This window comes from Triticum urartu, chromosome 4 (assembly GCF_003073215.2).
Source record: "Triticum urartu cultivar G1812 chromosome 4, Tu2.1, whole genome shotgun sequence".
NCBI lineage: Eukaryota > Viridiplantae > Streptophyta > Magnoliopsida > Poales > Poaceae > Triticum > Triticum urartu.
Window position 1 is genome coordinate 186,792,444 of NC_053025.1, and position 22,241 is coordinate 186,814,684.

The 22,241-nt window shown below is 45.6% G+C and overlaps 1 pseudogene; it reads left to right on the plus strand.

Annotated features, from left to right (window-relative positions):
* Positions 1-2,085: 2,085 nt before the first annotated feature.
* Positions 2,086-22,241, plus strand: part of LOC125554680 — a 44,083-nt pseudogene continuing 23,927 nt past the window's right edge.

Consider the following 22,241-nt stretch of genomic DNA (forward strand, 5'->3'; position numbering starts at 1 on the left):
TCATTGAAAATAATTTTAGTAAACCCTAGTTGTTTCCAGGGGGTTGGGGGTTCTGTCATCCCCATTTCAAATTTAAGAGGAAAATAAACATGATGCACACTCTAATGCTTGAACTAGCTAGGGTGTGACAGGGGGGTTCGATATTCACCGCCCTTATAAGGAGATAAGATTCCCCTTTCTTCTCCCACGCTTTCTTCCTGCCTCTCCACTCTTGAGCTCCAATGCCCAAGCTCTCATTTCCCTATCTCGAGGAAGCACTCAACCATGTCCGGATCTGGAGGTCAAGGGAAATGGATGGCCTCCTCTGTTAAGCAGGAGGACATCACCGAGCTTCGGGCGGCCAGGTACCTGGCGAAGGAAATCACCCATCGTCTCCCAGCCCAGGGACAAATCATCCCCACACCGAAGCCCAACGAGAGGGTAGTGTTTATCCCTCATTTCCTCCGCGGTCTAGGGTTTCCACTCCACCCCTTCGTTCGCGGGTTAATGTTCTACTATGGGATAGATTTCCACGATCTATCCCCGAACTCCTTCCTCAATATCTCAGTGTTTATCGTCGTGTGCGAGGCCTTCCTCCGCATCCACCCCCACTTCGGGATGTGGCTCAAAACCTTCAATGTGAAGCCCAAGGTGGTGGACGGACAACACGCAGAGTGCGGTGGCGCCATGGTGAGCAAGCTCACCAATGTCTCTTGGCCAAAAGGCACATTCGTGGAATCTGTCAAGGAATGGTAGAAGCCATGGTTCTACATCACCGAACCCCGCGATGCCACCTGGGCCGTGGCTGTCGAATTCAATTCCGGCGCCCCCATGCGGCTCACCTCCTGGGTCGAGAAGAGCCCAAACTGGTGTTCGTCGGACAAGCTGATTGCACTGCAAACGCGTATCCAGAGGATGATCGATAAGGACATCAAGCTTGTCGACATAATCCAAGTGATGTTGGTGTGTCGAATCCTTCCCCTGCCAGAGCCGAAGCCGCCCTCTATGGGATTTCAACCTGAAGAAACACCATAGCCTGGTGAGGCTTTTTGAAATGACTCACGAAGATGCCTAGAAGTTGCTTTTCAAGGGAAACGAGATACCGCCGGCCACTGGCTCGGACCGGGATCACGACATAAATCACCCTCCCAATGAGGTATGTTGTTTTCAACACATCCCTTACTTGCTTGTTTCAAGGATGATATCTAAGCTTCCATTACCATTGCTTTTCCAGTACTGGTTGGAGAAGGCGAAGCAGATGCAGTGTCCGGCTCCCTTACCAGAGGAGCCAGTCATCCCGTGCTTAGCAAAGATGCTGGAGCCAGCACCTTATAAGACACCAGAGAAGAAGGCTAGAGGGAAGGCCAAGGGGGCCCGGAGCGGCCTCCGGCACAAGGGTACCTCGGACGCGACGTCCGAAGACTAGGCCCATTCCCCTGCCACTTAAGACAACATGGATGAGGAGGAGGAGAGCGACTCTCCCCCTGATCGGGGGAGGAAGAAGAGGGCAGCCTCCGCAACTCTGGAGGCGGAGGCGCCCAAAAGGGGGAAGGGCTCCCTCGCGGATAACTCCGCATGGGACGTCGAGGACAGTCTGGAGAGACGCCCCCGCCCTAAGTCTCGGGCCGCATCGTAAGTACTAGCACCTTATCTGCCCATGAAGTTTCCCCTCTTTATTGTGCTGAGACAATTGATTATGTTATTGTAGTCCGGCCGACAATAGCCCTCCGCGATCCTCGTTAGGAGGCTCGCTGGATTCCAAGGCGATGGCCAGCGACTCCCCGCCACCCACACACTCCCCTAAGAACAAGGATGATGCAGAGGTGTTGTCCCGAAGGACTGTTCCTGGCGGGGGAGAGGCTCAGGAGGCGCCCAAAGGCGTAACCCCCGTCGCCGGACACCAAGGGGAACCAATCCCCCCGGAGACTAGCGGGGAGGACTGTATACAATTCGGCCCTCAACCGGACTCAATTCCGGAGACCGAGGCGGCTCCAGAATCCAGCACGCACCCTCCTTCGAAAGAAGGGGGATGCCTGTTCTGCCGGTGGCCCCTGTCCAACCAGGGGCACCGGACAATCTACTGGGAGCGCTGCGAGGCATTCCATTATGGATGAGCACCGTGTCCTCATGGGCACGATGATTGAAAAAGTTCAGTCCGCCAAGAGCGGACTAACCGAGGCCTGCGGCAACCTGCTGATAGGTTTTGAGGTAAGTGATGCCAACATGAGAGAATCCCAATGTACATAGTAGCCCCTGAGACACTGTCCCATGTTCGGAAAGAAAAAACCAGACAAAGGATCAATCTCCGACGTCAGGAAACTAACTAAATTTTTCCTAACTACATGCATCATTGCTGGCCGCGGCCTCGCATACTGCCGAAGTCTCCGGACTGAAGTAGAAACTGGCCGAGGCCGAGGGAGAGCTGAGCCAAGTGAACTGGCAGCTCGAGAAGAAGCAAGGTAAGCAATAATCTGTTATATATTCAAAAAGAAGAAAATGACATGCGATGACCAAAATGCCATGATTTGTATAGAAGCGACGACCGAGGTCGAGGCCCTGAGAATGGCCCTGGCCGAAGCCGAGGGGAAGGCTATCCAACAGCAAGCCGCCCGTAGGAAGCTCAAGGCCCGGGTCCAGCAGGAGCTCCATGACATGGTGAAGCCTTGGAGCGCGAGGCATCGGCTCGATAGGCTGAACTTACCAAAGCTCGTCAGAGCGCGGAGGCCGCATGGAATGAGGCCGGGGACGCTCTCCGGGAGATCCAGGAGGCGAAGAAGATCACAGCGGGTAAGGCATTTAACATGAAAAGCATGTATGCGGAGAGGAAATACCTTTTACTAACCTAGATTCGGAGTTGCCTAGGGGCTTTTGTGGATCTTCCACGCAGTGTATCCGATGCTACGAAGTTCTTCCGAGCCAAGGAAGGGGATTCTCCGGAGAAGCTATTCTGGTCGTAGTATGCTGTGCCAGAACATCTAGTGGCCTTTGCGGATCAACTGAAACAGTTGGTCGAGCTGCACAGGATGGCCGGACTGGCCATGAAGGATTTAATAATCATACTATGGCCAGCTGAAGCTATAACTAGCAGTTATTTTGGCCTCGTGAAGCGGGTGGTGGAGGCTTGTCCACGGCTAGACATCGTCAAGCGATCAGTCTGCATCGAGGGTGCCCGCATGGCCTTCGCTCGTTGCAAGATGTGGTGGGAGAAGATGGATGCCGTCGAGGTGGCTCGAGGGCCACCGGAGGGCAAGGAGCACGACACACCCGAGCAATAGTTTGTGGATGTCCTGGAGGGATCTCGACTTATAGCAACGAAGTGGGGGAAGGATGTTATTCTTGAATGAATACATTCATATTTTGCCTTGTATGATGAAAACAAATCCGCTTTGTAATATAATTTTTATTATGTTTTAATTGTATCCTCCTGTGCGGCCGTGTTGTATGAAATCTGAGGGTTGGCCAGTCGTCGGCTTCTGCCCTCACGTAGGTAGTATGGAGGTGTTCAGGATGGTATGTAAATAATCTCGATCCAGTTATATGGTCCTTCAAGGATTTTTTTAGCGCGACGAACCAGGCAACCAGACTATACGGCTTGAACACCCTCACTTAGCCATAGGAGTTTTATAATAAAACATAGGCGCAGCCCCTGGTATACGAACCAGGGTGCTGTCAGCGTGTGATCGGGAAGTACCGAACCTTCATGAAATGCGGAAAAACCTCCAACGATTTGGGACCTCCGAACAGCTGACCGGCTCTCGCTGCATCATGACTGTCAATTTTCGGGTTTCTCTACTAAGGTGCTCATCCGGTTTAGACTAGGGCACAATCGCAGTAGTTCTCTCTTTACTACCCTAGCCGATGTAGCAGAACGTAGGATGGCAAGCATAGGAGCCGGGCAACCCAACTATTGACCAAATACATGATTCGGAGCCAATGCATATAATGCTAAATTCGGGGTGCCGAACTATACGTATAAGAAGTGTTCGGACTTTTGTTGCCGTAATGCGGGGTGCTATGAAGCCCCTGGCAAACATCAAAACATACCAAAGTGTACGGGTGCTACCTGATGGGGTTATCCACAGGGAAATTGAAAAAATAAAGAAAAGAGAGAAAGGAAACAAAAAATATGTAAAGGTAAAAAGCTGGGGTCCTATAGCTCCAGCTACAAACTGTTTTCACTATAATGTAATTAGTACGTCAAGGCGCATTGATACAAGTAGTGCAATAATCAACATGCTATTTAACATGCCGAAACCAGGGAAGAGCTGCATGTGGGTCCTGGAAGATAGGTAGAGTTATCGTTAACGGAATCACCTAAAAAGTCCCTGTATGTCTGCGCTCCTCGCCATCTTGGTGTGTTTATCCTTCAAGAGTACCGATAACTGGACCACCGTTGGGGTCTGTGGGATTAAAACCTAAAATAAAACAAGCAAAAGTGAAAGTATGTGTGTATCCGATGTCGGTTGAGCCGTTCCATGGATCACAAGCTAGCAATGCCTCCGTCGATGCCCATGGAATTTTGAGTGCGTAGTTATGTATGCGCGGCATGCAGGCCACCGCTTGATTGGGATTGAGATGGAGACCAAATTGCTAGTCAAGCTCCTGACGAGCCGAGCTCTCCTGCTGCAAAGTAGTCCGGACCCTCTTAAGGGTGTCCGAGGGCTCGGCAGCCGAATGAAGGTTCTGCTTGAGAAGGCCGCTTTGTATTTCTGCTGCTAGGGCAGCTGTGTGCTCTTCTGTACAAAGAGAGCGTTCCGTATTGCCATTGATTGTTATGACGCCGCGTGGGCCGGGCATCTTGAGCTTGAGATAAGCATAGTGTGGCACTGCGTTGAATCAAGCAAACACAGTTCGTCCGAGCAGTGCATGATAGCCGCTACGGAATGGGACGATAACGAAGACTAACTCCTCGCTTCAGAAGTTGTCTGGAGATCCGAAGACAACCTCTAATGTGATTGAGCCCGTACAACGGGCCTCTATGCCTGGTATGACTCCTTTAAAGGTAGTCTTTGTAGGCTTGATCCTTGATGGGTTAATGCCCATTTTTTGCAATGTATCCTGATAAAGAAGATTGAGGCTGCTACCGCCGTCCATGAGGACACAAGTCAGGTGGAACCCATCAATTATAGGGTCTAAGACCAGTGCTGCAGAGCCTCCATGATGGATACTGGTCGGGTGATCCCGGCGATCAAAAGTTATCGGGCATGACGACCATGGATTGAATTTTGGGGCGACTGGCTCTATCGCATAGACGTCCCTGAGCGCACGGTTGCGCTCCCTCTTCGGGATGTGGGTAGCATATATCATGTTCACCGTTTTGACCAGAGGGGAAAAATTATTTTGCACCCCTGTGTTCGGTTGTCGTGGCTCTTCGTCATCGTCCTCGCTTTGCGATCCCTTTTCCCTATTCTCGGCGTTTAATTTGCCGGCCTGTTTGAAAACCCAGCACTCTCTATTTGTATGATTAGGAGGCTTGTCGGGGGTGCGGTGAATCTATCACGAACGACCAAGTATGCGGTTCAAGATGGATGGGCCCGAATTGTTCTTTTGGAACGACTTCTTCCACTGACCGGACTTAGAGTTGCTGAATCCGGCGTTGACCGCCGTATCATCGGTGTTGTCACTGTTTTTTCAGCGCTTGTATCTATTGCGTTGAGACTTGTCTTTGTTGCTTTTAACTTCAGGGGTGCCGGCGTCGCTTGCATTGTTTTTGCTACGGGCCAACCAACTGTCCTCTCCCGCACAAAAGCGAGTCATGAGTGCCGTGAGGGCTGCTATGGATTTTGGCTTTTCTTGGCCAAGTTGGCGAGCGAGCCATTCGTCGCGGATGCTATGCTTAAAAGCTGCTAGAGCTTCGACGTCCGTACATTCGACAATTTGGTTCTTTTTAGTTAAGAACCTTGTCCAGAATTTCCTGGCGGACTCTCTGGGCTGTTGAACTATATGGCTTAAGTCATCAGCATCCGGAGGTCGAATGTATGTACCTTGGAAGTTATCAAGGAAAGCCTCTTCCAAGTCCTTGATACGTCTCCAACATATCTATAATTTTTTATTGCTCCATGCTATATTATCTTCTGTTTTGGACATTATTGGGCTTTATTACCCACTTTTATATTATTTTTGGGACTAACCTATTAACCCAGAGCCCAGTGCCAGTTCCTGTTTTTTCCCTTGTTTTAGTGTTTCGAAGAAAAGGAAAATCAAACGGAGTCGAAACGGAATGAAACCTTCTGGAGAAGTTATTTTTGGAAGGAAAGCTACCCGATAGACTTGGAGTGCACGTCAGGAAAAAAACGAGGGAGCCACGAGGTAGGGGGGCATGCCCTCCACCCTCGTGGGCCCCTCGTGGCTCCCCTGACGTATTTCTTCCGCCTATATATATATATATATCCATATACCCTAAAACGATCAAGGAGCAGAATAGATCGGGAGTTCCGCCGTCAGAAGCCTCCGTAGCCAACAAAAAACAATCTAGACCCGTTCCGGCACCCTGCCGGAGGGGGAATCCCTCTCCGGTGGCCATCTTCATCATCCCGGTGCTCTCCATGACGAGGAGGGAGTAGTTCTCCCTCGGGGCTGAGGGTATGTACCAGTAGCTATGTGTTTGATCTATCTCTCTCGTGTTCTTGAGGTGGTACGATCTTGATGTACCGCGAGCTTTTCTATTATAGTTGGATCTTATGATGTTTCTCCCCGTCTACTCTCTTGTAATGGATTGAGTTTTCCCTTTGAAGTTATCTTATCGGATTGAGTCTTTAAGGATTTGAGAACACTTGATGTATATCTTGCGTGGGATACCTGTGGTGAAAATGGGGTATTCTATTGATCCACTTGATGTATGGTTTGGTGATCAACTTGCGGGTTCCGTGACCTTGGGAATCTATGCATAGGGGTTGGCACACGTTTTCTTCTTGACTCTCCGGTAGAAACTTTGGGGCACTCTTTGAGGTTGTATGTGTTGGTTGAATAGATGAATCTGAGATTGTGTAATGCATATCATATAATCATACCCACGGATACCTGAGGTGACATTGGAGTATCTAGGTGACATTAGGGTTTTGGTTGATTTGTGTCTAAAGGTGTTATTCTAGTACGAACTCTACGGCTGTTTGTTACACTGATAGGAATAGCCTAACGGATTGATTGGAAAGAATAACTTTGAGGTGGTTTCATACCCTACCATAATCTCTTTGTTCGTTCTCCGCTATTAGTGACTTTGGAGTGACTCTTTGTTGCATGTTGAGGGATAGTTATGTCATCCAATTATGTTATTATTGTTGAGAGAATTTGCACTAGTGAAAGTATGAACCCTAGGCCTTGTTTCCTAGCATTGCAATACCGTTTGTGCTCACTTTTACCATTAGTTACCTTTCTGTTTTTACAATTTCAGATTACAAAAACCTTTATCTACCATCCATATACTACTTGTATCACCATCTCTTCGCCGAACTAGTGCACCTATACAATTTACCATTGTATTGGGTGTGTTGGGGACACAAGAGACTCTTTGTTATTTGGTTGCAGGGTTGCTTGAGAGAGACCATCTTCATCCTACACCTCCTACGGATTGATAAACCTTAGGTCATCCACTTGAGGGAAATTTGGTACTGTCCTACAAACCTCTGCACTTGGAGGCCCAACAACGTCTACAAGAAGAAGGTTGTGTAGAAGAAGATTCTGTTTTCGATGTGTTGTTTGCTTATTTTGATGAATCTATGAGTAGTATCGGAGGGTATGAACCATAGATTAGTTGGAATACAATAGATATTACACCAATATGAATTCAGAATGAGTTCACAACAGTACCTAAGTGGTGATTTATTTTCTTATACTAATGGAGCTTACGAGTTTTCTGTTACGTTTTGTGTTGTGAAGTTTTCAAGTTTTGGGTAAAGATTCGATGGAATATGGAATAAGAAGTGGCAAGAGCCTAAGCTTGGGGATGCCCATGGCACCCCAAGATAATCAAGGACAACCAAAAGCCTAAGCTTGGGGATTCCCCGGAAGGCATTCCCTCTTTCGTCTTCGTTAGTCGGTAACTTTACTTGGAGCTATATTTTTATTCGCCACATGATATGTGTTCTGCTTGGAGCGTCATTGTATTTTCATTGTGTTTTGCTTGCTGTTTGAATAAAATACCAAGATCTTAAATTTTAAATGTTAGAGGGTGTTCACATAGTTGCATAATTATTCAACTACTCATTGATCTTCACTTATATCTTTCGGAGTAGTTTGTTGTTTGCTCTAGTACTTCACTTATATCTTTTAGAGCATGGTGGTAGTTTTATTTTGAAGAAATAGATGAACTCTCATGCTTCACTTAGATTATTTTGAGAGTCCTAAATAGCGTGGTAATTTTCTTAAATAATCCTAATATGCTAGGTATTCAAGATTAGTAAAAACTTTCTTATGAGTGTTTTGAATACTAAGAGAAGTTTGATGCTTGATGATTGTTTTGAGATATGGAGATAGTTATATCAAAGTTGTGGTAGTTGAGTAGTTGTGAATTTGAGGAATACCTGTGTTGAAGTTTACCAGTCCCTTAGCATGCACGTATGGTAAACTTTATGTAACAAATTTGAATCATGAGGTGTTATTTCATTGTCCTCCTTATGAGTGGCGGTCTGGGACGAGCGATGATCTTTTCCTACCAATCTATCCCCCTAGGAGCATGCGCGTAATGCTTGGTTTTTGATGACTTGTAGATTTTTTCAATAAGTATGTGAGTTCTTTATGACTAATGTTGAGTCCATGGATTATACGCACTCTTACACTTCCATCGTTGCTAGCCTCTTCGGTACCGTGCATTGCCCTTTCTCACATTGAGAGTTGGTGCAAACTTCGCCGGTGCATCAAAACCCCGTGATATGATACGCTCTGTCACACATAAACCTCCTTATATCTTCCTCAAAACAACCACCATACCTAACTATTATGGCATTTCCATAGCCATTCCGAGATATATTGCCATGTAACTTTCCACCGTTCCATTTATTATGACACACATCATCATTGTCATATTGCTTTGCATGATCATGTAGTTGACATCGTATTTGTGGCAAAGCCACCGTTCATAATTTTTTATACACGTCGCTCTTGATTCATTGCAATCCCGGTACACCGCCGGAGGCATTCATATAGAGTCATATCTTGTTCTAGTATCGAGTTGTAATCATTGAGTTGTAAATAAATAGAGGTGTGATGATCATCATTTTCTAGAGCATTGTCCCAAGTGAGGAATAAAAAAAAGAGATAAAAGCCATAAAAAAGGGAAGGCCCAAAAAAAATGAGAGAAAAAGAGAGAAGGGACAATGCTACTATCCTTTGCCACACTTGTGCTTCAAAGTAGCACCATAATCCTCATGATAGAGAGTCTCTTGTTTTGTCACTTTCATATACTAGTGGAAAATTTTCATTATTGAACTTGGCTTGTATATTCCAACAATGTGCCACCTCAAGTGCCCTAGGTCTTCGTGAGCAAGCAAGTTGGATGCACACCCACTTAGTTTCTTTTGTTGAGCTTTCATACATTTATAGCTCTAGTGCATCCGTTGCATGGCAATCCCTACTCCTTGCATTAACATCAATTGATGGGCATCTCCATAGCCCATTTATTAGCCTCATTGATGTGAGACTTTCTCCTTTTTTGTCTTCTCCACATAACCCCCATCATCATATTCTATTCCACCCATAGTGTTATGTCCATGGCTCGCGCTCATATATTGCGTGAAAGTTTATAGGTTTGAGATTAGTAAAGTATGAAACAATTGCTTGGCTTGTCATCGGGATTGTGCATGATGAGAGCATTCTTGTGTGACGAAAATGTAGCATGACTAAACTATATGATTTTGTAGGGATGAACTTTCTTTGGCCATGTTATTTTGAGAAGACATAATTTCTTAGTTCATATGCTTGAAGTATTATTATTTTTATGTCAATATTAAACTTTTGTCCTGAATCTTATGGATCTGAATATTCATACCACAATTAAGAAGAATCACATTGAAATTATGTGAAGTAGCACTCCGCATCAAAAATTCTGTTTTTATCATTTACCTACTCGAGGACGAGCAGGAATTAAGATTGGGGATACTGATATGTCTCCAACGTATCTATAATTTTTATTGCTCCATGCTATATTATCTTGTATTTTGGACATTATTGGGCTTTATTATCCACTTTTATATTATTTTTTGGGACTAACCTATTGACCCAGAGCCTAGTGCCAGTTCCTGTTTTTCCCTTGTTTTAGTGTTTCGAAAAAAGGAATAACAAACGGAGTCGAAACGGAATGAATCCTTCTGGAGAAATTATTTTTGGAAGGAAAGGTACCCGATAGACTTGGAGTGCACGTCAAGAAAGAAACGAGGGACCCACGAGGTAGGGGGCGCGCCCTCCACCCTCGTGGGCCCCTCGTGGCTCCCCTGACGTATTTCTTCCGCCTATATATATCCATATACCCTAAAATGATCGAGGAGCAGAGTAGATCGGGAGTTCCGCCGCCAGAAGCCTCCGAGCCACCGAAAACCAATCTAGACCCGTTTCGGCACCCTGCCGGAGGGGGAATCCCTCTCTGGTGGCCATCTTCATCATCCCGGTGCTCTCCATGACGAGGAGGGAGTAGTTCTCCCTCGGGGCTGAGCATATGTACCAGTAGCTATGTGTTTGATCTCTCTCTCTCTCTCTCGTGTTCTTGAGGTGGGACGATCTTGTTGTATCGCGAGCTTTGCTATTATAGTTGGATCTTATGATGTTTCTCCCCCTCTACTCTCTTGTAATGGATTGAGTTTTCCCTTTGAAGTTATCTTATCGAATTGAGTCTTTAAGGATTTGAGAACACTTGATGTATGTCTTGCGTGGGATACCTGTGGTGACAATGGGGTATTCTATTGATCCACTTGATGTATGTTGTGGTGATCAACTTGCGGGTTCCGTGTCCTTGGGAATCTATGCATAGGGGTTGGCACACGTTTTCGTCTTGACTCTCTGGTAGAAACTTTGGGGCACTCTTTGAGGTTCTATGTGTTGGTTGAATAGATGAATCTGAGATTGTGTGATGCATATCATATAATAATACCCACGGATACTTGAGGTGACATTGGAGTATCTAGGTGACATTAGGGTTTTGGTTGATTTTGTGTCTTAAGGTTTTATTCTAGTATGAACTCTAGGGCTGTTTGTGACACTTAAAGGAATAGCCCAACGGATTTATTTGAAAGAATAACTTTGAGGTGGTTTCGTACCCTACCATAATCTCTTCTTTCGTTCTCCGCTATTAGTGACTTTGGAGTGACTCTTTGTTGCATGTTGAGGGATAGTTATGTGATCCAATTATGTTATTATTGTTGAGAGAACTTGCACTAGTGAAAGTATGAACCCTAGGCCTTGTTTCCTAGCATTGCAATACCGTTTGTCCTCACTTTTACCATTAGTTGCCTTGCTGTTTTTATAATTTCAGATTACAAAAACCTTTATCTACCATCCATTTACTACTTGTATCACCATCTCTTCACCGAACTAGTGCACCTATACAATTTACCATTGTATTGGGTGTGTTGGGGACACAAGAGACTCTTTGTTATTTGGTTGCAGGGTTGCTTGAGAGAGACCATCTTCATCCTATGCCTCCTACGGATTGATAAACCTTAGATCATCCACTTGAGGGAAAATTGCTACTGTCCTACAAACCTATGCACTTGGAGAATGAAGGTTGTGTAGTAGACGTCAGTCCTCCCAGCTGCCAATGGAATTTTCAGGCAGACTGTTTAGCCAATGCCGAGCTGGCCCCTTGATTTTTAGAGGGAGGTATTTTATGGTGTGGAGGGCATCTCCGCGGGCCATATCGATGTGGAGAATGAAGTCCTCGATCCATACCGTGGGGTCTGTGGTTCCGTCATATGATTCGATGTTCACGGGCTTGAATCCTTCTGGGAATTCGTGATCCAGGAGCTCATCACTGAAGCAATGAGGATGTGCGGGGCCTCTGTATCGGGCCGTATCATGGCGCGGATCTGATAGAGTCCGTCTACGGTATTCAGCCCGCCCATGACTGGGTTTGTTAGGTCCGAACAGGTGGCCGTTTTCGCGTGTCGAGGCGTGTGCTCGTGATCCGTAGATTGATCTGGCGTGTCCTGCTTTACTGTTCAGTGTCTGCCGGAGGTCATATGTATGGCCGTGGGCTAATTTACCTCTACCTGAGTGATGAGGTGGGGCGGGATGGTGTTCGGCATGAGTTTCCGTTTTGTCCCAACCACGTGGTGGTCGATAGACCGTATTGTGTGATGGTGGTATGTACTTCAGAGCCTCCTCGTCAAACTGAGGTAGCAATTTGCGCTTTGGGTAGCTTTTGGTCGGGCGCTTGAGTCCGTATTCTTCGGCTGCTAGGACATCCGTCCATTTATCATTGAGCAGATCCTGATCAGCTTGAAGCTGCCGCTACTACTTTTTCAGTCTCCTTGCCGTGGCGAGTAGCTGGCGCTTCAAGCGCTCCTGCCCGAGAGGTTCCTCGGACACGATGAAATCTTCGGTGCCGAGGCTCACCTCATCTTCGCAGAGCGGGAGGTAATTATCGTCCTCCGAATCTTCCTGCTTGGCCTGTTTAACAGGGCTAACCTGCTCATCTTCCCGTTCATCTTGTTCATTTGCTTTATCGACGGGGTCTTCGTTGTCTTCGGCACCTTCCGGAGTGTCATCTTCTCCTGTGCCGGTGTTGCTGTCTTTACTGCGGCGTGACTTAGAGCGGCGCGGCTGACAACGGCGCTTGGACTGTATTTCGGAAGGTTTATCCTCAACTGGGTCTTCCTTATCGTCGCCGCTGTGCTCCTTTGGTGCATCCACCATGTATACGTCATACGAGGAAGTGGCTGTCCAGCGTCCGGTGAACGGCGGGTTCTGGGCCTCCTCTTCTCTGCCATTGCCGTCCATACCGTCGATGTCCTCGGGGTCGTAATCAAGTTCGTCGGTCAAATCCTCGATCGTGGCTATAAAGTGGGTGGCGGGTGGGATGTAAAATTCTCCATCGTTAGCCCCTAGTTCGAGCCGGATATAGTTCGGCTGTGGGTCCTCCGCCAAGGACAGGTTTTTTAATGAGTTCAGCATATTGCCCAAAGGCGAGTGCTGGAAGATGTCTGAGGCACTGAATTTGAAGGTCGATAAATGATCAAGCTCGGCGTCCGCGGGCTCGCGCGGTTCGGAACCTGCGGCCGAAGGCGAGTCCGATGTTCCGGTGGCATGGGCCTCGTGTGAGACCAGGTCCATGTACGGCTCCAACGCCGTGGAATTTGCGGTCTCCAAGGTGGGGTTAATCCTTCCATCTCTGGATGGCGCGGCCTGCTCCGGCTCTAGGTCCAGAGCGGTTACATGAGCGATCTCCTAGATGCGGCCCGATGACAGATTTAGATCATGATCATCGGGGTGACTGGGAGCGGCCACCGCGGAATCAAATCCGGCGAAGATCAAGTCTCCACGGATGTCCTCGACATAGTTCAAGCTCCCGAATCTGACCTAATGGCCAGGGGCCTAGCTTTCGATCTGCTCCAGATGGCCAACCGAGTTGGCCCGCAGTGCGAAGCCGCCGAACACGAAGATCTTCCCAAGGAGGATAGTTTCTCCGTAGACAGTGTCATTATTGACGATTGAAGGGGCCATCAAACCTTTCAGCGACAACAAATAGGAACTCTCAATGAAAGCACCAATGTTGGTGTCAAAACCGGCGGATCTCGGGTAGGGGGTCCGGAACTGTGCGTCTAAGGTTGATGGTAACAGGAGACAGGGGACATGAAGTTTTACCCAGGTTCGGGCCCTCTTGATGGAGGTAATACCCTACGTCCTGCTTGATTGATATTGATGAATATGAGTATTACAAGAGTTGATCTACCACGAGATCGTAATGGCTAAACCCTAGAAGACTAGCCTGTATGACTAAGGTATTGAGTATATCCTTTCCGTACTACACCCCTCCGGTTTATATAGACACCGGGGGGATCTAGGGTTACATAGAGTCGGTTACATAAGATGGAATATTCATTGTTGTTTGACTAGCTTGCCTTCCACGCCAAGGAGAGTCCTATCCGGACATGGGTATAGTCTTCGGTCTTCATATCCTCACAACCCATCAGTCCGGCCCATAGATAACAGGCCGGAAGCCCGAGGACCCCTTAGTCCAGGACTCCCTCACCGAACCCACCAAAAGCCAAGGTACTCCGAGGAGTCCTCGACAAAATGTTCTCGCATATTTCTTTATATGCATTAGTTTCGAATTGTGTCTTCGATCAATAGTTGGGTTTCCCGGCTCCTGTGCTTGCCTCCTACGTTACGCTTTGTTCGGCTAGGTGTGCAAAGGAAGAACCACTGTGATTGTGCTTCCAGCTAGCATGGTTAAGCGCCTCAGTGGAGAAAACCAAAAACTGACTGTCACAATAAGCGTAAACTAGTCAGCGATCCGATGACTATATTAAACTATAAGATCGGTAGAGGTCACCCCATGTTAAATGACGACGTTCATAACATTGGCCGAAGTGTTTACGGCTTGACGTCGACTGTCGTCGAACACTAACCGAGGGCTACTTACTAGCCTCCCAACTTTAAGCTCATATGACTAAGTGAAAGTTATAAAGCCCGCATATCTGATTGCCTCATTTCTGCTAACACAACTGCCTTCGGGCACCGAGACATCAGCTAAGGGTTGTTTTGTTATCATGAAAACACCCTGCGTAGCATCTACAAGGGGGTGGAAGCCGACGATGGGCCACTTTAAACTGATAAACGGTCGCAATGGAGTCAAAATAAACATATGATCGGCGTTTGTATTTAATATACGAGGGCTGCCTTCTGCAATCATTGTTATAAAGCCATAAATATGCATCAATTTGACTTAAGATTTTGGCCAAGCTGGGTTGCCTGGCTCCTGTGCTTACCCCTATGTTCCCGATTGTTCGTCTAGGCAGTAAAGGGAGCACCTATGTCATTGTTACTATCGGGTCATCCGAGTTAGTACCTCAGACTGGGTGAAGCCGAAAGCTAGCGATCTTAATGGATATAATTGGTCGGCAATGACGGAAGTGAAAATTTTGGTTCATTAATACCATAGAGTTCGGGATATTTCCCCGAACTAAATCCTCAATATTTTCCTCCCACATTGATTGGAGGTGAGGTTTCATGATCATGATCAGCATGACAACCCAAAGAAAGGAACCGATAGCGGGATTTTTTTGGAAGATGTTTCATATCTCTCTGCATATGTTTGTTTATAAAACCGTATGGCCGGATTGCCATGTTTTCCATAAACATTGGCCTTATAATGGCTTTATAAAGTAGGACAATCACTCGGCCGAGGAGGTTGAAGCCGATGGTCAGTCAACATAGTTTTGTACAGTGCATATGTGAGCATTAATGATGTAAACTACTTGGATACATAGAATCATTACACATAATTTGTGCTTTTACTCTGGATATCGATCCTTAATTTGGCCACACGTTCCCGCATTAAGGCTCGGGGGCTACTGGGCTTCGGGCTTATCATTCACTAATATTAAAGGGGCACATCGATCCCCTGATCTTGTGTTGCCACCCGACTAGTGTCTTCGGGGGTACTGCATTGCCTATTCAATGCAGAAATTCAAAGTTCTCAGTGTTTGGCTGGACCGGACTATGCACAAATGCATCTTCGGACAACAATAGGTAGCATCTAGGACTTATCCGGCATCAATCTAATATATTACGGTGACTTCTCAAAACCCTCTCTCAAGGGCCCGTCCGCCGATCACTATTTCCTCTAATATATTACAAGTGTTTCTATTCCTAAGTATGCTGCCGAGCTGGGAATTGATCCTCAGGCTGATTTTATGAATCGACCTGGGTCTCGGGGGCTACTAGGGTCAGCGGTTTGATTTTATCCTTCAGGGGCATCCCGGATATTAGGCCAACATGCACCTTGAGGGCTACTTGCTATACATCTCGGCAGAGAATACATCGCACAATTCGGAATCAAATTCATAACAATCAGCCCATGGTCGGGGTGGTGCACCACCCCGGATACAGTCTAGCGTTGGTGCTGGACCGCAAAAGATGCCTCGGAAGCAGTCTGGCATAAAGCTCGGTTGCAAGTGGCTGGCTCCATAGAGGGCATCTCTAACATTAAGCTCATTTGAACCCTTTTAACTTTTTCAAGTCCAAGGTAATCTATGACACCTCGGATACATTCCGGCGTTGGAGCTCGGATACATTCCGGCATTGAAGCTCGAAAGCGGTCCGACGTTGGTGCTCGGCTGCAAAAGATACCTCGAATGCAGTCCGGCGTTGGAGCTCGGACGCGAGAGGACACCGCCGCATGGGAAACACTTCAAACCCGAGCTAGGCGTAAAAATAACAAGGCATTGATAACGGCCGATAACTTAAAGGGGCTCCTCTGATACCCAACGTGTAAACTCTTCGGACTCACTTCGGCGATCCTCAAGATCGAAGATGGGAAGATTTGTTGAACCAGTTTTCAAAACCGACGATCAAAGATGAAGAGCAGTTCAAAAGAATTGAGGAGCGTCCCCAACTTGAAGACCGGTTCAGGGGGCTACTGATGGTGACCTGGACTAGGGGTACTCACCACGTCATCTCCCGACCAGGTGGATCGGGCCGAGGACCCCCATGGCAGTTTACTCATGGGCCACTTCGGGCAGCCCATGTCACATTCAAGGAATATTCCACAAGACTTGATGATCAAGACAAGGACTCCTCTCCACCAATGTATTCGACTAGGACTCTTGTTATCCTAGGCCTCCGGTACATTATATAAGCTAAGGCCAGGCTAGTTAATAGATCATTATGACATTATTCATCATACCCTCAGGTTTTAGACCACAACATATGATCTCGCGATAGATCAACTCTGTACTTGATACTCGATCAATATAAACAAGAGCAGGACGTAGGGTTTTACCTCTATCAAGAGGGCCCGAACCTGGGTAAAACATCGTCTCCTTCGTTCCTGTTACCATTGATCTGAGAATCCACAGCTCGCGACCCCCTACCCCGAGATCTGCCTATTTTGACACTGACAAGGATGAACTTAGATTACATGTTAACACGGGCTGGACAAGGCCCTTCTCCATGTTTATCGAAGGATAATTCAATAAATTCCCCAAAGAAAATTCTTTGTAAGCATTGCCATTATTCTACATTTTGCAAAGGTAAATATAGATCAAGTAATATTGGAAGAAACAAAGGATAATGAAGCTCAGGTGCATACTAATGATACATAATCAAATAGCAATTAATTAAGTACAGCGTTACAAGGCAAAAGGTATTGACAAGAGGAATGCATACATCAACGTGTGCAGTGGCATTAGATTTATTCAACATTTTGGCAAGAGTAAATGTAGATATGATAATTTGGAGAAAGTGGACGGCAGGGCAGATAAGATGCAGAGTAATGCTAGACAATCAACTATCTCGCGATGCAAGTACAGTAATACCACCACCATCCGTTATTACTTGTCGTTAAAATGGATGTATCTAGAACTATTAAGTTCTAAATACATCCAATTGATCAACAATTAATTCGATACAGAGGGAGTACATGACAACATGTACTTACATGAGCAATCCAAAACTTCATAACCATTGTGTTAATTCTACATTTATCTAAGAGTAAATATAGATCTTATAATTTCAGGAAAAGGAGGATAAAGAAGTAAACATTTATAGTGATGCTACATAATCAAACAGCAATGAGTGTAAGTATGCTGACAAAGGGCAAGAGGTACTGACAAGAGCAATGCAGAGCCCAGTATTGTTGTGAGATCCTATGATCCTTTGAGCAAGGAGATTCATCCGAAATTAGTTTTCATACAAGAGAGAAGGTAAGGCACATGCAGAAATTTAGGAATTCAAATTTTGAATTAATATCATAGACAGTACCTAATGCTGGGCTCTCAGCAGTTCTAATAGGGGTTTGGCCAGTGGAGTAGGGGTAAAGTGTGGTACAGTTGGGCATGTGTTTTCTATGGCTGCTAATCTATCTGATTTAACATGTATCACTACCTTTTCCAAATACCTAGTTTGTACTCCTTGAGGATCTGCACTCACCCTCTTCCTTTTCGACATCTATTATGAAAGAACAACATTTGACTGGAAAAACATAGTATGACGACACATGGAATAGGTACAGAAAATGGATAGGTATGGCATATACTCATATATGATGCTTAAACTAAGTAGATGGTGTAACAAAGTAGAAGTAATGCAAGAGGCCGGATGCAAAATATGTGCGGACAATATAACCTTGCCAAGTTAGATCAAGCACCTTGATGGGTGAATAAGATAGGCCATCCTCCATCATGCCAAGTTTGTTAGCCAGTCGATTGTTCAGCAATATTCCTCTCGTGCGCCCATTCTCATATTCATTTTGATAATGTTCAATACCTGACATGCATGAAACATAAAAACGAGTGAGATTATCTTTGTAATGCAGAAGTGATTCTAATCCAATTCTGCCTCCCTGTAAACCCCTTTGTGCTATCTGTGTAATTCTTCTGAGAGATGCCATGCATACTGTAATTTTGTGTGTGCATTAATATAATCTGGCCTACTACTCAAAATATGAGAGCTCTAGAAGTGATGATACTTCACAGATGAAAGCTTCAACATATAGTAAAGAAGAACAAGTCGACCTGACCTGATAGATTCAAAATATACCAAGGGAGAACAGCTCTACCTGACCAGTCGACCGCAAATGTCTCTGCTACTCTTCCCAACAAGGAACATATTTATTAAAGAAGAGAAGAGGATCATCTTAAAGAATAGCAGAAGAGCACGCTGATTGAAGATATTACAAGCCTTTTTATACAATATCGGTTGCCCACTCATGATGTACTAGAGCGCACAGAGAAATACCATTTCTTCTGATCTCTCCATATGCGGCTCACGTGCATTTCGAAACTAAAGTAGGAACACTTAGCTGACCAATTAAACATCTCTCAGTTTTACTAATATCAGCACAATATCATATTTGAATTTGTACAACTAAGCTTGTTTAGCTCGATGGGTTGAGCAGTGCTATCACGACACAAACCACGTAGGCTGATCGTGGTCATCATAAAATGGGGAAACCGTAAGCATGATGAGTATAGTGTTGACCGTCGCAGTGGGATGGCAGATCTGAAGCTGCAAACCGTGCAAAGGGTAGTTAGGAACCGATGTTTGCTTTGAAATAACAACTAAGATTTGGTATGGACAAGAAAGTACAGTCAACAAGTGCCAAAGAGCAATTCTGCTGTCTGTCTATATGTCGCGACATGCATTTGGAAACTCAAGCGGGACCTTTAGCTAACCAATTAAATGCGTCTGTTAACTAATATCAGTATCATATCACAATCATATTTGAACAAATAAGCTTTGGAATTTTGAGTGTTGTGTTGTTTAGCTTGAAGGGTGGAGTAATGCTAGTACGACAGAAATCACCTACGCAGATCATAGTAGAGTAGATAAAAGGGAAAAACCTTAAGCATCAAGAGTAAAATCAGGAAAATGGAACTAGCTGGACCAGTGGGTGGCACACATGCTTTTCAAAACTAATATAGTAACCTTAGGTGACCAATTAAATATTCTCTGTTTTAGTGATATGAGCATCATATCAGATTCATATTTCAACACCTAAGGTTTGGAATTATGAGTGGCATGTTGTTTCGCTTGATGGGTTGAGGTCTTGAGGAGCAGTGCTAGCATGAAACGAAGCACCTACGATGATGGTAGTGAATATAAAGGGGGGAAACCATAAGCTTTACGCGTATAGTGACTGTGCCATGGCAGGTCTGAAGGTGCAAACCGGACAAAGCTACTTCGCAACCAATGTTTGCTTTCAACTAGCCACTACGATTTGGTACGGACAAGAATAGTACAGTAAACAATTTATGATCTATTTTCCGGGTGAGATCAATAATTTAAGCACATATGGAGGAGTACCACCGCTCTTGTGACGCCATGTAGGCCCTTGCTGATACGTTGAGGGTGCTGCAGGTGCGATGGCTGTCAGCGGCGGGGAAGAAGACTTTAGACGGCAGATGACCGGGTCGGGGAATAAATCCTATTGCCGTGGACGAGGCGGTTGTAGGAGCGACAACGACAAGGTGGATGACAACGCCGATGAAGCGAGAGGACACGATGAAAGGACCCTGGTCTGGCGCCGTGGATGAGAGACGTCCATCTCTTGTAGTGGACGATGGGGTAGGGGTAGCGGCTCCGACAAGGTGGAGGATGGGGTGGCGGATGGAGGAGGCTGGCCGCAGTGGGGAGGTTGTCATGGTGCCGATGGTGTATGAATGGGGAAATGGAGGGGGGGGGATCTCAAACTTTGGGACGCGCTTGTCAGAAATGTGGGAAAGTTACGAACTTATCCCCCATTTAAAATTTTAGACATCACGTTGGTTGGGGATAGGACGGTAATCTCGCACCTCCCAAATAATTGCCGGTAGCGATTTCGGGCGAGGAGAGGGTGTTTTGCCGCGCACCATGTATGAATGGGGAAATAGAGGGAGAGACACATGTCTTTCAGACGAGCTTGAATCAAATGTGTTTTGCCGCCCACGTTTGGCGCCCACCATGTACGAACGGGCTCAGAGGCGGTCGTGTCACATCTGATTGAAGTTACTAGTCTACCCCTATCAATAGCAGTGTAAATCCGGTCGATAAGGATGTCAAGTGTCAGGGGTTGACAGTAATTTCCATCTTGCAAACACTTGCTTCGGGCAGCCCACAAATGATAGTGGGTGTTTAGCCGCTTTGTTCAAAACTTGGTAGAATTAGCATTCACGTTTGCCCTGGGCCCTGGCAACTAAATTCAAAGCCAATTTTTATTGGATTATGAATATCCACTAATAATTCTACGTTTTGTTATTTATTTCTTCAAAACCATAACAAAGATTTATTCCACCTTTATATATGATTATGATTTAGAAATGCCGTGATCTTCAAATTCAGTAGGTTGGATACACTTTGAGTCAAATAGTTATTTCATCCAATACAATATGCTCACACGAAAAATAGTTCACCTTATGTCAATCATACAAGTACTGAGGATTACCTCGCCTAAAAAATTCGGATCATTACAACACATGGACAACATAGGGGGTCTTACAACATAATCCATTCAGAGACATGACACAACATGCAAGTACAATAATCTAATGACAATTTCAACTGGTATCTAAAGAAGAACTGGGATTACCCTGGGCTTCAGATAGCAGAAACAGCAGGACCTCCTGCGTCTTCAAATGCAAAATTCTTACTTCCTCCAATTCTTGGGTTGCTTGCATAATGCGCGCAGCTAATTGCATAATTTCTAGCCTCAAGATCAAGATTACGTCATTCATGGCAGCCACACCATCTCTTTCTGCCTCTAGTAGAGCCTCAAGAACTATAATATTTGTGCTCAGACTGCTCTCCGGCGGTGTTGCATCTGAACTGCTACCATCTGGTAACATGGATGGCGCACTGCTTCCACAAATAGATTCTGGGGCTGTACATTCTGTCCTAGTGTGAACGACATCCTGAAAGGTTTCCGCTGGACATAAGTAAGAGATAGTTATCGCATGATCCAGGTAGTAAGCTTACATGGTAAATGACATACAAATTATTGCCGAGCATGGCAAGCTATATTCAAATGGTTTGAAGCAGCATCAGCCAAAAAGAAATTAAAATGGTAAGATGAAACTAGGGATGTAAGTGGCAAATAAACGACATCCGCCAGTCCCATGTTGTTAGTTTTTGCTAGCTCCCTAGTTCATTTTCCTCAAAAAATAAAAACTCTTTTGAACTCTCATACCACTAGTGGACTTTAATCGGGATTAAATGGGACCCAGTTGACATCCCTAGTTGAAAGGGAGTGTACCACCGCTATATTTAAGTTGCCAAGGCATCTAAGCAGTTGAAATAATCTAAGAAAGCACTTAACAATGTGACCTCATATAAACTATGAGGACAGTCTTGTGATGAAGTTTAGAGGAAAAGTTAAGGACTCAAATGAACTAGGCACACATTTCTTTACGATAGTATAGAAGGCACTACTAACATATTGGCCAACTCAGGTATAGCCTAACAAGTAACAAACACGTATTCGAATCAAGCAATACAGCAAAGCAGACAACTGAACTATTTGTAATTCTGTAGGATTACAGGTTGAGGGCACAAGCCAAGAAAACAGCCCACACTGATTACATTTCACATGTACTAAAACACACTAGCTTACCATATGTTGCTGTGAAGCCTTGCTGCTG